The sequence below is a fragment of the Vanellus vanellus genome (assembly GCF_965231255.1).
Source record: "Vanellus vanellus genome assembly, chromosome: 13".
Classification (NCBI taxonomy): Eukaryota; Metazoa; Chordata; class Aves; order Charadriiformes; family Charadriidae; genus Vanellus; species Vanellus vanellus.
In genome coordinates, this window is record NC_138918.1 from 8,273,814 (window position 1) to 8,288,342 (window position 14,529).

Sequence of the window (14,529 nt, forward strand, 5' to 3'; positions counted from 1 at the left end):
CACGTTCTGTGCTACGCCAGGAGACACGGGCAGGACTCGCAGCCAACCCTGCCTCTCTTCGTGGGGTGTCCTCTCTTGGCAAAAACTGTCAAGCCAACCTGCCACCTGCCCTTTCGTTTCCGGATTCCTCTGCAAACAGCTGAAGTGCCCTTAGCAAACCTTTGAGACAGTAAGGGAATACTGGTATCACTAACAGTTTTGCTGCTCAGGGTAACACACCCATAGGATGCAACTGAAGATTACGCAAGTTATTGTAGAACACTAAGGGGTTCCCCAAAACAGCCATAATTAAAGGCTTAACCAGCGGCTTTCCCATCTGTCAGACACCCAGCAGCCAGGTGTATAATATTTTATTGCTGCCTGAAACATGCAATAAAAGTTCTCTGGCTAGCGCTGCTCCTCACTGGTGTGGGAGATGGGAGGCTGCGAGGGTTCCCAAGGTCTTTTCGGGGGGCAGCAGGAGGAACAAGGAGTGGATGCTTCGCAGCCCCCTCACCCTCCACGGCACTCATGGACTACAAATGTTCTTTTTTTTAAATAGAATTTTCTGAGTGAAGAAACAACACTCTCGGCAAGTAACTCCAGTTGAGATTACACTGTGGACCAGCTCATGTGGTACACACCAGCAGGATATGCTCAGGGAAGAGCCTGCAGCACAGTGCTGCTTGCTCAGTTTTACATTTTACTTACTTCGGTTACCCTAGGAATGGCAGTAGTGTTCTGTTATGTCTTTTTCTACTTAACTGAGCAGCCCTCGCTGTTTAATTTTCCTCTTGCAGTTAATGGTAGACCATGGTCATGTCACAACTTCAGGCTCTCTTCTAAGCCCTGAGTAAGCATCTCTCCGGCTGCAACGGGAGGCTTGGTGGAGGGAGATCTAGGTGAGCCCAGACCTGAGTTTCTCACAGCCTGTTCTGAAGCCCCCATGACACTATCACTTGGGGACGCTTTCCCCAAATTTTGATGCATTCCATCTCCTGCCCTCTCTTTCCTCACGCTTTGCCCTCATTTCTCTCTGCTTCCTCCAGATTCTGCAAACCAGCCAAGTGTAACACCACTGATTTACAATGTAAGAAATGCACTTACTGCTTTCGGTTTATCACCCCCACCCTCACTGAATGGAGGATAAACCCAGCCTGCTCCAAGCTGGGCTGCTTCAGAAGGGTACTTCACACTCCCCTCCACGCAGCAGCCTGGCGAGGTTTACCAACCCCGAGTCTATGCAGAGAGAAAAAAAGTTCCCAAAATGCTTTTCCCTCCGGAGACTTGATCTTTTCCTGGCTCACAGCTCTTCCTCATCACTCACAACCACAAACCATTTCTCTCCCAGCTCCACAAACACTGTTCAAACAGCCGGCTTTAGACACCTATGTTTCAAATGGTATCTTTCACCTTTTCCCCCCCATTTCTCATCCCTGCTGAGTATTGAGCCTGCTTGTGCAAGGTTCGCTGTGTGTATTCTGATGGTGGGAGGATGTAAGGAACCATACAGGTCTTCAAATTAGTCATTGCTCCTGCAGCTGTTAACCTTTACTGGAGGAGGGGGTGTTTGCCAGAAGGTGATCAAGAAGTGTACGGAGCAATGTCTGACTGGAAGTAGTGCTGAACAGCAAATTGCCCCAAGTTAGGAACTGGATTCTCCAGCCCAATGTGTTTTTTTCAAAAAAGCGCTTCAGAGAAATGGGAGGAGCTTAAGAAATCAAGAAAGGTGTGAAGCCTTGATGAGAAATTAATTACTCGTTGCTTTCAAAGCCCTACAGCTAGATCAGGGGGCCGTGGGAGTCATTAGCTGAAGTCATTAGCAAGCACGATTCCCTCGGGAGGTGCGAGGAGTTACGGGTGAATCCGGTGCGGAAAGGAGGCAGGCAGGGCACAGTTTAGGGAGCACAAAGTCTTCCTGGGAAGCAGAAGACACAGTGGGAGAATGGATCCAGCAGAAATCCAGGGCAAATGTTGACTTCTAAATGACACAGACGTGTGGCTGTTGTGGCTTTGCCTACGCTGAGTGCGCTGTGGCAGGAATGGGGGCAGAGCTGGCGATGTCCCTGCGCAGTCCTGGCATTCCTGCTGGCAGAGGCGAGAAAAGCCAATTGAACTCGAATGCTGCCCCATCGAGCTCCACAAAGGACCGTGAATATGTGTTTACGGCCAATACGACTGCAAACATACTAATCCACTTGAACTCATGCTGCCGTCTCTCATACAAGCCTCTGAGCCTGCTGCTGTGTTCAGGAGTGGGAAGTGATCCTATTCGACATGTTATTATTGGCACAATGGAGGTGCCACTTTACTGGCTCAAGACACAGTAAATTACTTCTTGCTGTCCCAAAAAGCATGTAATGTCATCTTCAGCAATCAGTTTGCAGTACCCCTTCCAGCAGAGCTCAGCCCACAGAAGGGAACTTATCCTCTTAAATCCAAACAAATATGACAACAAATGAGGAGGGGGTTATTTTTTTTTTTTTTTTAGAAGGGCAACACTACTCCTCCAAAGGAAAGGTTGGAGGAGACAAGTCTGAAATCTGTTCGCTTCATTCCTGCTCCGCTCCCTGCTGGCTGTTTGTTTACAAGGTGGTACCGTACACAGCAGCCTTTTGTTTTCCCTCAGGGGCCTGAATTTACCAAGTGTACGGTTGTACAAATAAAGCTGTCCCTTAAAGGCAAGTAGGTAGGTTGACACTTGCCCTCTCCAAACGCTGAGATCACCAGGACAGCCTCACCGGTCAAACAGAAGTTCCTCTCTCCTGCCGGTGCCAGGGTTTGAATCCCACATCCCACATCTCCTCTGTCTCTGTGTGCCTCCACCGTTCCCGACTGTCCTGCGCAGGGACGGGAGCTCCGGGCACTGCTTTCACCCTGTATACGAGTGCCCTGAAGTAGGGGCTGGTGGCCTGGCCAGGAGTGGCCCATGTCAGCGTGGCCTGACCCGCCGGGCAGATGGAGGCGTCAGATGGATCCATCCTGCTCCAAAACAGTTATTTTTTTGCTGCTCCCCTTCACAAATTCCTTTTCAGCCACAGTTTCCAAAGTAAGGCAAACAGACCCTGTGCTGGGATGTCTTCCAATGCAAAGACAAGACACGTTGCTTTTCTTTAACGGGTTTGTTTAAGATATAGACGCCGGTTCCACAGTGGGACTGGGCCCAGCGAGGCAAGCGGGCCAAGTTCCCTTCCCCTCATAAATCATGGGCTGACTTGTAAGACTGTTTGTGAAGCACTGCTGCAAAAAGAAACATTAACCCAGGGACACACTTCTCTCTCCCAACGCCTTCACGCGGCAGCACCCCTCTGCCTTGAAGCAACCGCCACTCCACGAACTTACAGATGCTCTTTGAGCATCCCATGCTGCAGCCAGGCAGGCACAATGACAGCACCCACTCCCTGGTGCTCCAGCACCTTAAATGAAAGAGCTCTAGCTAAAACAGAAGCTGGAGGTACTGCCAAGTCTCCAAAATGCTCCTGTGCTATATATCATGCGGAGGATTGCTTCCAGCTTCGCTGCAGCTTCCTGGGGTACCTCCCCCAGTCACTCCCAGGGGAGTGACTCTTCCTGGAAGGAAAAGGGTTAGATAAGTAGGTTAGATAGTAGGGTAGATGGTTGGACTCGATGATCCCAAGAGTCTCTTCCAACCTAGACAATTCTATGATTCTATAAACTCATGCATATCCTATACTAAAGGAAGGTGCGAAGTTTCTTCTCCTCCAATCAAGACTATGCCACACAGAACCTCATGGTGTGGGCTGGAACAGCAAGAATATGGCCCTAACGCTGTGAGAGGCAATACAGGGAAGAGATGTGTTTGTCTTGCCTGTTCTCAGATGAAATATACCTTAAACATCACTCAGCTGACAGCACTGAAGTATCAGCAAGGCCTTTCCCTTCCTCTCACAGGTGAAGGCGTCCAAACTGCCAGCATCCATGTCATCCACTCAGGTCTCTGGATATGCAACACTCCAGGGAAAGTTATTTTTAGCCTCATTTTCTACAGATGATGGAAACTTTCTGTCACTTGGACAAACATAAAACGATTCTGGCCAATGCCCAAACATTTCTGGCTTCTTTTGAACTGTATTCTCCCCACCAGCCCCTATAGCTTTAGTATCTCTTTTAACTGTTTGCTCCTTCAAAACAGCCAGCAGTGAGGGAGAGCATTTCACTGCCCGTGGTTAGAAACTGAAAGCGCAAGAGAAGTCTCAAAACTCTGCTGAGAAAGTACAAGTGGGAAGACAGAAATGCTCTTGAGGGTCGATGCTCGAGAGCCGGGCAGGATGTGCACTCCCTGCACGCACCTTGTCAAAGCAGGATGCAGATGGTGGGGTCAGGGGAGAAGCTCTGCCACAGCCTAGGGAAATTGGGCAATGTTTCTGGGTAACAGACACCCTGAGACCTACAATAAATGCCTTCAGATGTGTAGAGTGTCATGCAAGAAGTTTTGCCACCCTCAATATGGTGGCATGTGTTCTTTTTACTTTCAAGATAGTTTATTTTGAAAGGTTTTGCTTTAGAAGTCCATTTAAGATAGGCTCATTGAGAAATTACTCTGGAATATTTATTCATACTGATAACACAGAGCATTTGGCTTCAAGCCTAACAAGACACTAGCTGTCTTGTGATAATTCAGTGATAATCTTTATCAGCCTGTGGTATACACAGCAATAAACCTCCACCGCGAATAGATTAATAACTGGAGTGATGGTGAGGCATTAAATCAACCTCAAAAGCTATTTATTGCATGTATCCTACCCCGCAACCAGGCAGGGAGCCTGGGCAACAGACCTCCGGAAAAGGAGAGCTGAGCTGGGATCCTGGGATTTGAAGTTCCTGATGTAAAAGCAGCCCGGGCCATGCCGGTGGGCTTAGCGCTGTGCTATTATGGGGCCTCAGCGGCCACCCTCTTCCCAAGGGACTGGCTGCTGCTGGCCAGGCAGCCCCGCAGCTCATCCCTGGAAATGAATGGGAGCAGATCCTTGTAACGGCACGTGGTGAAATGCTTCTTCCCTCTTCAAACGTGCTGTGCTTCCGATGGGGACTCTGGAGCTCTAATGCATGCCTTGGTACAGCCCCTGCAAACAGGCACCGATCCCTGCCCAGTTCAGAGCCAGCCCGGGAGGCCAGCGTGGGGCGGGATGGGAGGGAGGAAAGCAGCCGGAGCCGCCGGGGTTGCAGAAGGCAGGAGGGGCTGAGGCGCGGGCGGCAGCTCTGCAAGCCCCAGCCAGGCTGGGCAGCTGTACAGACAGCATCTCATCATGGTTTGGGGGGTTTTTTGGGTATTTTTTGGTTGTTTCTTTGTTTTATTGTTGTTTTGTTTTGTTTGTTTTTTTTTTTTCTTGCTGCTTTGAGGTTTTTTTAATGCACTTGTATAGCTTAGTTTTCCGAACTTGGCATTGAGGAGACTGAAGGTACTTGCGCGGAGTCGCTCGGAAAGGCAAGCCTGCTGCCAGCCCAGTTCCTATCGCAGCAATATCACAGTCAATTAAGGATGATTTGGAGATTGCCGTTAGTGAAACTGTGAAGGTTGTTCATTTCTTTTAACTATCTAAGATCAGGAAGTTCCTATTTTTAATTTTCCTCCTTTCTCCTAATTGCAGAGTGTCTCTGAACTGCAGAAAACAGTGCTTCTGGCTGGCGACTGGTTACTTGATACAACAGCCACCATTCCAGCTTCACCACGTTGGTGGCATCGCAGCTCGTGAGGCCAGCGGGGCAACTGTGGGCACCCAGTCTTGTCTGCGGAGAAAACCCCACCCTTAAGGCCCAGCAACTCCCGTTGCCCAAAAGCCATAACAAAAGATACCCGTTGGTTTTTTTTTGCCTTACAAATACCTGAGGCCGAGAAGATGCTTTTCCATGAGTGTTTCTTCAGCTTGGCTGTTGGCTTTAGCAATCAGTTCCTCGAGCCTCGGCATTGCTTATGGACAAATAACCAGCACCTTTACGGGCAGGAGGTGGTGTTCAGCCTGAGCCAAACTGACCTGTTCTGCAGCTCTGGAGCTCGTGCTGGACCGGGACTCGGAGTGTCCCATCCTCTCCAAAGTAGGACGGTTTGTCCTAGGGAATCAAATACATGCTGCTGCTTCTGATCAAGCAAATTAGGAGCCCAATTATTTTAATGGCTTTTTTTTTTTTTTTTTTTTTTTCTCCCAGAACACCAAGAACTTACAGAACAATTATCTGGGGCCAGGATGTTTTTGTTTCCTAAAAGCGGACTGTCTATGCTAATGACTTGCAACTTGTCAACAGGAACCAAATTCCCATCGTGTATAAAGGGAGAAACCATGGCATTTTGGCGTATTTCACCCAGCTCAAATCAACCACCTCTGAGAATAATACCGTGGGAGAAAGATTAGTTGAATAAAATAGTTGGAAAAACCAGAATTTATTCCCTGTTTCCTCTTCCCTCCAGCCACAGTGTACATAACTGCAACACTTGTATAAATTGTTTAGGGAAGAGGCTCATCCTCCCATGTACATAGGGGTTTGGGTCTCAGTTCAGATGGACCAGTAATTAGGTCTTTTTTATGTCATATATTTATGGTGGGTCTCTTGGGGCTTCTTTATGACTTGGAAACATTTACAGTGGAAGAAGAGATATTGGCCCCTATTGCTTTTTTTCATCTATTTTTATTTTTTAGGACAAAATATAATATTATTAAATATAATAGTAACATGATAACGTTAGAAAAGCATCTTCTGCCAGTAACATGTACAATGACATAATAGTGCAGTAATGCAGTGGTGGATTATACTCGCTAAGAGAATAATGTGAATTTTGGCATGTTTTCACCAGATAATTTTTCGCTAAAAAATTTGTTCAGGTTGCAGCCAACTTAATTTGTCAGACAAGGGGTGGTCAAATGGAGACTGCACATTTTGTATCTGATAATGTCAGCATAAATGTTTCGTTATTCCATCTACTTTTGTTAACGTTGACAACGGTTGCCATCAATAAGGCAATATTTGCTGACCATTACCATCCAGGTGCTCTCTGAGATAACACAGTTTGTATTTATATATACACTGGAAAATAACTGGGCTATTTCCAGATACAATTGTGCGGGCTCTACTGGCAGATGTTGGTTGTTTTTTTTTTTAATAGCATGTACTATATATAAAATATCAAACAATTAATGGATAATTTAAGACCTTAAATAACCTGGGCCATACATTTATATTTTCATTCTACCCACTGTTTACATCAAAATATCACTATCATCTCCCAATTTAACAATGTTACTCAACTATTTTTCAAGTTCCTAAAGGTTTTTGTCTTTCTACCAGACCTGCGAGTACTGAGTTTGCTTTGAAAAGATTGTTCTTTCCAAACTTTGAGTTTATCTTTAGTAAACATCTAATAGTTATTAGGACAAATATGCATATCTCCAGTGTAATATGAACCCGCAAGCATTCTTATTCTTAAAAAAAAAAAAAAATCGTGTATTTGATACAATTCCCTACCTCAGATCCAGGACTTCAAGTTAGACTTCAGTGCAAACTGATTATGAGTGAAGCCCTAATCCTTTTTACACAGTGCTCCAAAGGTTCCCTAGGCTATTCCCTGCTGAGTGAGCCGAAACTATAAATTTTTAGAAGGTTCCCATATGTTCCATTTAAGATTGCTCTGTAATTTTTTATAGCGTAGAAAATTCCCGTATCAGCTTTCCATCATTTTATTTTTAAGACTCCTATGACCTCTGTTTAGTAGATGGAAAGCTCATAAAACTTCTCTTGCCTGCAGAAAAGAGATTAGTGGACATTACAGATGTTTAACTCTTCAGATTGGTCCGGGCTGCTGGATAATTTTTTCTTGCAGAGTGATGATAAAGGTTCCCATGCACGGGCGTACAGGAGTCCTTACACCTGCACTACTACCACTCGCTTCCCGCACTGGATCAACAGTCCACCTTTGTTTCTGTGTGTCAATAACTGAATGCGCAGAAGTCATTAGCAATTCCCCAACACGGTGCTAAATGCCATTCTTTGATTCTCAGGTCAGCCGGTTTGCTGAGGGATGCCCAGTGAAAGGGCATTTTCTTGGCAAAACCGCATGGATCTCTGGTGGAGATTGGAAATGCAGGATGATTTCCCTGCTATGATGAGCAGAGAGGGATACTGAGTCGCAACAGCAGGAGTGGGAGACAGATGACTGCTGCTGGACACAGAAACGTGAGTCCAATCTGACCTGAATATCAATTACCACAAATAGTCAGTTTTCAGTGAAGATCATCATTAACCAAGCAAGAAATTGGACATTTATTCCTTTATAGGGCAATAAATTACTATTTGCATAGGCCGTAGGAACCCAAAGGCAGATGTTTTGCTCCTGTTTCAGACTGAAACCTGATCTGCACTTTATATGCTGAAGTCCTGGCTTAACAGCATGGACAGCAGTTTCTAAGATGTACTCGTCCCTGGGAAATAGGGTTGAGATTCAGAGATGTTCCTCACAGAAGCTGGTTAATCACCCCAAATGGGTCGGCAGTAAAAACACATTGGTAAAGTGGCTGGTGTCCTCCTGCTTAGGAGAGCTGCTGTCAGCTCAGCCTGATAACACGAGGCCACCTCTGCCGACGAGGTGAGCAGAGCTGCTGCACAGGTGAGAGATCTCTAGGGAAAACCCTAATAACCTTTGAACCTGAAAACACTTAGTTCTTCTGGGAGCTGGATCTTCACCATGTCCTGTCTGGCCACCTCCTGCCGCGGGGCTATGTCGATGAAGGCAGCACTTTCTGCCTCTTCCTCTGACCTTCATGCCTGAGTTGGGCTGGCTGGGACAGTCCACTGCTCAACCAGCTTTTTGGTAGAGGAGAAAGGGGAGAATTGCAACTGTAAGGAGGAGCAATAAGGCATTTTCACTCAAATTGTTCCAGATCAAACTGTAACCACTGACTTGACTTGCAGGGAGCTGGGTAGTAGACCTTTGGTTTCTTTGCCTTGAGTGCAGCGTTGGACAAGACAACCTCTGGAAGTCCCTTCCAACCTGAGTTATTCCATCTTTCATACCAACCCAGAGCAGCGAGGGCAGCAAACTACAATTCAGGTAATGATTTTGTGCAAAAGAATAATTTATTGCATCGATACCTTACCATTCAAACATCACTCAGCATTACAGATCGGATAAGGTAGTGAGCTTGCTTTTCTCTCTATTTTCCTAAAAGCCCCAAAGGGAACTGAGACTTTTCACACTTCAGTGAAGTGCTGCTTCTTCACTGACACCTCTGTTCCTGCTTTGATTGCGATTGTTTGTTAAGTGATGGAAAACACTCTTAATGTGGTGGCATTTTTCACTTTCCTGGAATTTAATGAGACAGAAGGTGCCTTGGCACCAGTTTATTTTTCCTTTTCTGCCCAGACAAAAGTACTTGAGAGATGATAGCTGCTATGCAAGTGAGCATCTTCACCTGTTAGAAATTTTTAAATTTTTACTAAAATGTGAGAAATGTCAGATTCAGACTTTTTCTTGAAACAACAGGGACAATTTCCTGCTCCTGGTAGCCTCATTGCTGGCCACCGGCTTGTGTCCGGGATAAGTACAGTCCATTTTCATTCCAACAACAAAACATAAATCTAAAACAACAGTACCTACGCTGGAGGGCCATTAGTATGCCTGGAGCATTTTGCATAGGGGAAGCATGAATTATCTTTCCACAGCAAAGCTATCACATGAATTAATGTTCCTTCTTCATTTCCCCCATGCAGTAATTTCACACTTGAGGGATAAAGCTTCCCTGGTGCCAGGGAGCTTTCCCCACTCCAGAGCCCAGCAGGCTCTTGAATTTATGGCAAATCAGTGCCCCAGTAAAGCTGACAATCGATAGCAAATGGACCCGGTACTGTGGGACCGTCTGTGCCAGCATCTCCCTTCTCCCTCTCTGGACAGCCTACTGCCAACTGCTCTCCAGGCCGTGATGTGTCATCATTAACCACCTCACTGTCTGGGTTAATTGCAATAAATAGAAGCACAGCTCTGAGACGGAGGCCCGCAGGCAGCAATCACAACACCAAAACTTTTTTAGGATGCTCAGAGATACTATAGAAAAGCAAGAAAATTATAATCTTGCCCTAAAGCCTAGAATTCCTGGAGATGCATTCCCTTCGCAAACAGAGCCAAATTAGGCCCTACCCACCAGCTCTGGGGTAAAACCCGGGACAAGCCCCTCACCTACTCTGGATGTGGGGCAGCGCAAGACAGAAGTGGTCTCTGCCTCCTTCACGCTGCCTTTTCCCAGGATGCAGCAGGTGCAACGGAGGGACTCAACCTTTGGAGTCCTGGGACGCGAGAAATCTTGGCTCCTTGGAAGCAACACATTTCTACGTACTAGAACGATCCCATTAAGCTCTAATTTAAGGCAGTTGCACGGTATCTTCCCTGCAGTTATGGAAGAGACTGTCAGAGTTCAATCTGACAGCGCTTGTCTCAAAGCTCACACTTCCCATGGGCGTTGCAGCTTTCCACACGAGTGCCAGGGGGGTCTCACCCAGCGTTTTGCTGGGTTTCATTAACCCCGTTTTTCAGATGGGGAAACGGAGGCGCACAGAAAGGCGATAGCAAGCCCGGGGAGCCGCTGCATGTGCGATCCACCAAGCCTGCTACAGGCTGGGCTTAGCTCCTCTTGCACAGCCTACACAGTAAATGCTACGGCTGGCTGCATCCCGGGGACGGAGCTGGCTTATGCCTTCTGGAGTTTCTATCGGCTGTCAGCAGCCAGATGTGCACGAATACGGATTGCCTTGCCTGGTTTTCGTTTCCTGCAAGGCTCCTCTCCTCACCCACAGCCCTGAACTCTCCTGCGTGGAAAGGCGAGCCCAGGAGCGTGAGCGGACCCAGCCCTCTGCGCAGCCTCAACACCCGTGTTTCGGGCTGGGAAGCCTGTTTTAACTCCGCGGGAACTGAGTCCCTCTTACAAAGCGGGTTTTCTCAGCCAAGCGATGAGCATCTTGCACTGGTAAAGGAAAATGAGCCTTAAAGGGATGTGCTCAAGATAGAAATCCCGATTACTAAAAAAAAATGTATTTCCTCTATAAACGTCCACCAATAGCAATGCTTATGACATGGAAAGACTTCTGAAAGTCTAATTTACCTTCCCCTGTTTCCTCTCTCTGCTTGCTTTTAGTATTGTGACCTGAGCATTGAGACTGGGGAGGTTCCCTCTGCTTCCTGGTCCATCTCCCTTTTTGGCTGAAGCTTTGTGGAGACAGCAAATATAACAGGGAAAAGACTGGTTAAAATAACCATATCAAACAAGTGTCTTTAAAAAAATAAGAGAGACTTGTACAACGACATTGCCGACATCACTTTGAAATGCGGAGCTGAAGCCAAGACTAGCTCCTCTCCCCATAATAACCGAGGTCTGGGCAAAGAGTTGGTGTCACGTTGCGATGTTCAGGCAGGACACGGCAAGGTGGGGGAGATACCATCTCCTGATGCCACACCTGGAAAGACACCGGTCTATGCCATGAGACCAAGGCCCTGGCACTGCTGAGGCGGTGATATCATGCGTGGTGTCACCAACCACACCCTGCAATAACGCAGATCTTTTATTCAACTCTTTTTGGCAGAAGAAAGAGAAAAGCTGCTACCTATCATCATGGATGTCTCAGGCTGAAGGTATGGACTCCTGTGAACATCAGCTTCTTTACCGCTGAGACAGCCATTACAAAAGCAAGAGGCCTGTCATTAATATATTAATAGACATTAATTTCCTTCTCCATCCTTCTTGCACATGAAAAAAAAAAAGGCATTTTTGTGAGCTAAGTCTCCTGGCCAGGCTTAGATGCAGCTGGGATTGTGCTGGGAGAGAAGAGGGGAGGAGATGCCTGAGAAGTTTTCCACCGTGTAGGACATGCCAATGGCACTAGCTCCTTCACTCTAAGTAACCACATGCATGCACAAAGCTGCATTCAACAGGACATGCAGTGTTGGGGGTGAAAAAACTTCCACTTTGGGGTGCCATCCCTCACAGCGTTTCCTACAATGCATCTGGCCAGGGACAGGATAATAAGGATAGTGGATGGGATGGACCAGTAGCCAAACCCACAGTAATGATACCCCGGATCCAGCCCCTTCCTGCCTTGCCTTAATTCCACTGCCCCCCTCCTCTCCTGATTTTTCTGCTCCTTTCTCCTTGCCTTGCATCCTCTTCTGCTCCAAGGTGGCTGTGGAGAAAGCCACCCATGGGCAGACACCAAACAGAGGTCCCAGCAGTCAGGTCGCTCAGCCGTTCCTAGCCCGTAAGAGCAGGCTCACCCAGGACTGGAGGTCTGGCAGAGGTAATGGGATTTCACCACTGAGTGCAGGGGTTTTGCCCTCCCAAAAGCCAGCCTCAGTTCGCAGAAAGTTTGATGTCTGATCATTGTGCTTTCTCAGCTGCTTCCCTTGTGCTGGCTGCTGGCTTGCCAGCAAAACAGTTCATCCACAAGGAATTTTTTTTTTTCTTTCTATTTACAGCCCAGGAATAGAGTTCCTGATGGCCTTTCCAACCAGAGACAGATACAATCCATCTTGGACAGACATCAAAAGGATGCCAGTCTGATTCAAGCTAATAAAGAGCATCATTGAGCTAATGAGATTAAGGCTGACTTGTTTATGCTCTCCCTGCTGGAAATGGTGCTCCAGGATAGGGGCTGCAATGTTCCTGGGACCTAGGGAATTACAGAGGAATTTTGCTGTGGCACAAAAGCATTGACCTGATTCCTCTGCCCTCCCACACCCAGCGCTTTACAGGTTCATTGGGAAGCATTAAGATAATGAACTGTTCCCTCCTCATTTTCCCATCCCTAGACAGAAACAGGCAGAAATCCTCAGGCATTGCGTTCATCTTGTCCCTGCAGAGAACTACTGGGCACGTTCCCAAGGGTGGGAGCTGAAACTATGAGCTGGTGGGGAGGAAGAGGACCCCACGTAGGTGAGAGGGACCTGTTCTCCACCTTTGCCGGTCTATTGCCAGTAACACATCCACTTGCGATATCTACCCGTATGTTATCCATCGGGAAGGTAGGGCATGGCTTGCTAAGCCACCTCCATCTACCAAGGCACTCTGATGCATCACCAGTTGCAAATAACTGAAACCTCCCATGAGTTCAATATCCCAACAGTTAAACGAAGTCATGGCTGAGTCAAAATAACAGTGGAAATGACTTGGTTATTCCAGGCTTTCTGTGAAATTGCTCTCAAATCCACTCGGCGATTTCGGAAAAAGAAAAATGCTCCCTTGGGAAGTTGTTTGGGAATGTGAATGTCCTCTGGGAGGATGCACAGAAATGCTCACGGCATTTTTGGGGAGGCTGGTGGAGCCCTGGGCAGTACAGGCAGTAGAGGAAGAGACAGGCAGTGCTGTCCTGGAGCCGGACACTGCCTGTGGCTCAGGAGATGGGGCAGCAGCCGCCGCACAGGGCTGTGGTGCAGATACCGCCTTCTGGCACCCGTCTTCCCAGCGAGACGGGGGGAGGCTGTCCCCTCCGCCTGCCCTCCACCTGCAGCACGTCCCCCTGCCCGGCCCGCGGGCACACTCTGTCACAGGCACCAGCGTGGTGGGTCTTGCGGTGGGTGCTGTCTCCAGGGGTTGGCGGGGCCGGGTGGGATGGGACGGGCGCCTCTGGCTTGGCAGGTAACCACAGGAAGCATTGTAAGACTGAGCTCATTTCCACCACGACCAAGGGCTCATTAGGAGTAAAAATAACTCTGGAAAAACAGAGCCGAAGCCCTGTCATGGAGTCCCTCAGTTTCTCGGGCTGTTTCTTGATCAGCCCGAGCCAACCCGAGGTCCCTCCCTTCCGCCATGCCTGCGCAGCCCATCGCACCCACGAGCGTGATGATATTACCAGGACCACAGGAACCACCTTTGGCGCATCGGGTGGTTTATATTGCCCTGCTCAAGCCTGCTTCTTAAAAAGCAGTCTTTGCCGTTTCTAAATTGCAGGCATTGTGTTTCTCTTTTGCAAAAGGTGGGATTTTACACTGAAGAACAAGAGAAATGCCTCTAAACAAAATGCTGTCCCCTGGTGCTATTCCTCCTGAGATCCCTTGGGTATTTCTTACAGTCTTACTCTTTGAAAAAGGAGCTTTTCCAGCTCATTTGTGAATAGAGCTGTAGGAACAGCCGATTTTTCAGTTTGGTTGGTGAACAAAGAAATCAGAGAAAAATGAATTAGATCAGCCCAAGCAGAACTGCGTTTTTCCCCCAGTTGTTTTGCAAAACAACAGTGACAAAGAAGATGAACTAGACCGAAAACAAGAGACTTATTTTGTCTGGGGAGAATTGATTCTTCTTTTTCACTCTTTTTCTCAAAAAATTGGTCATGTTTCAAAAGAAAAAAAGGGGTGATTCTGAAAGATCAGGCTGAAAGACTTCTTTCAAAATGTCAAAAAACTTCAGCACCTTTGGGGGATGGGAAATCTTGGCGGGGGGATTTTTCACAAAACTTGACCCACAAAAAAATTATTTCCTTCTCCCATGAACTACATGTTTCCCCAAATTGTCCCACTGAGGACAAATATCGAATTTCACAGTTATTTTGCAGCATTACCCTGGA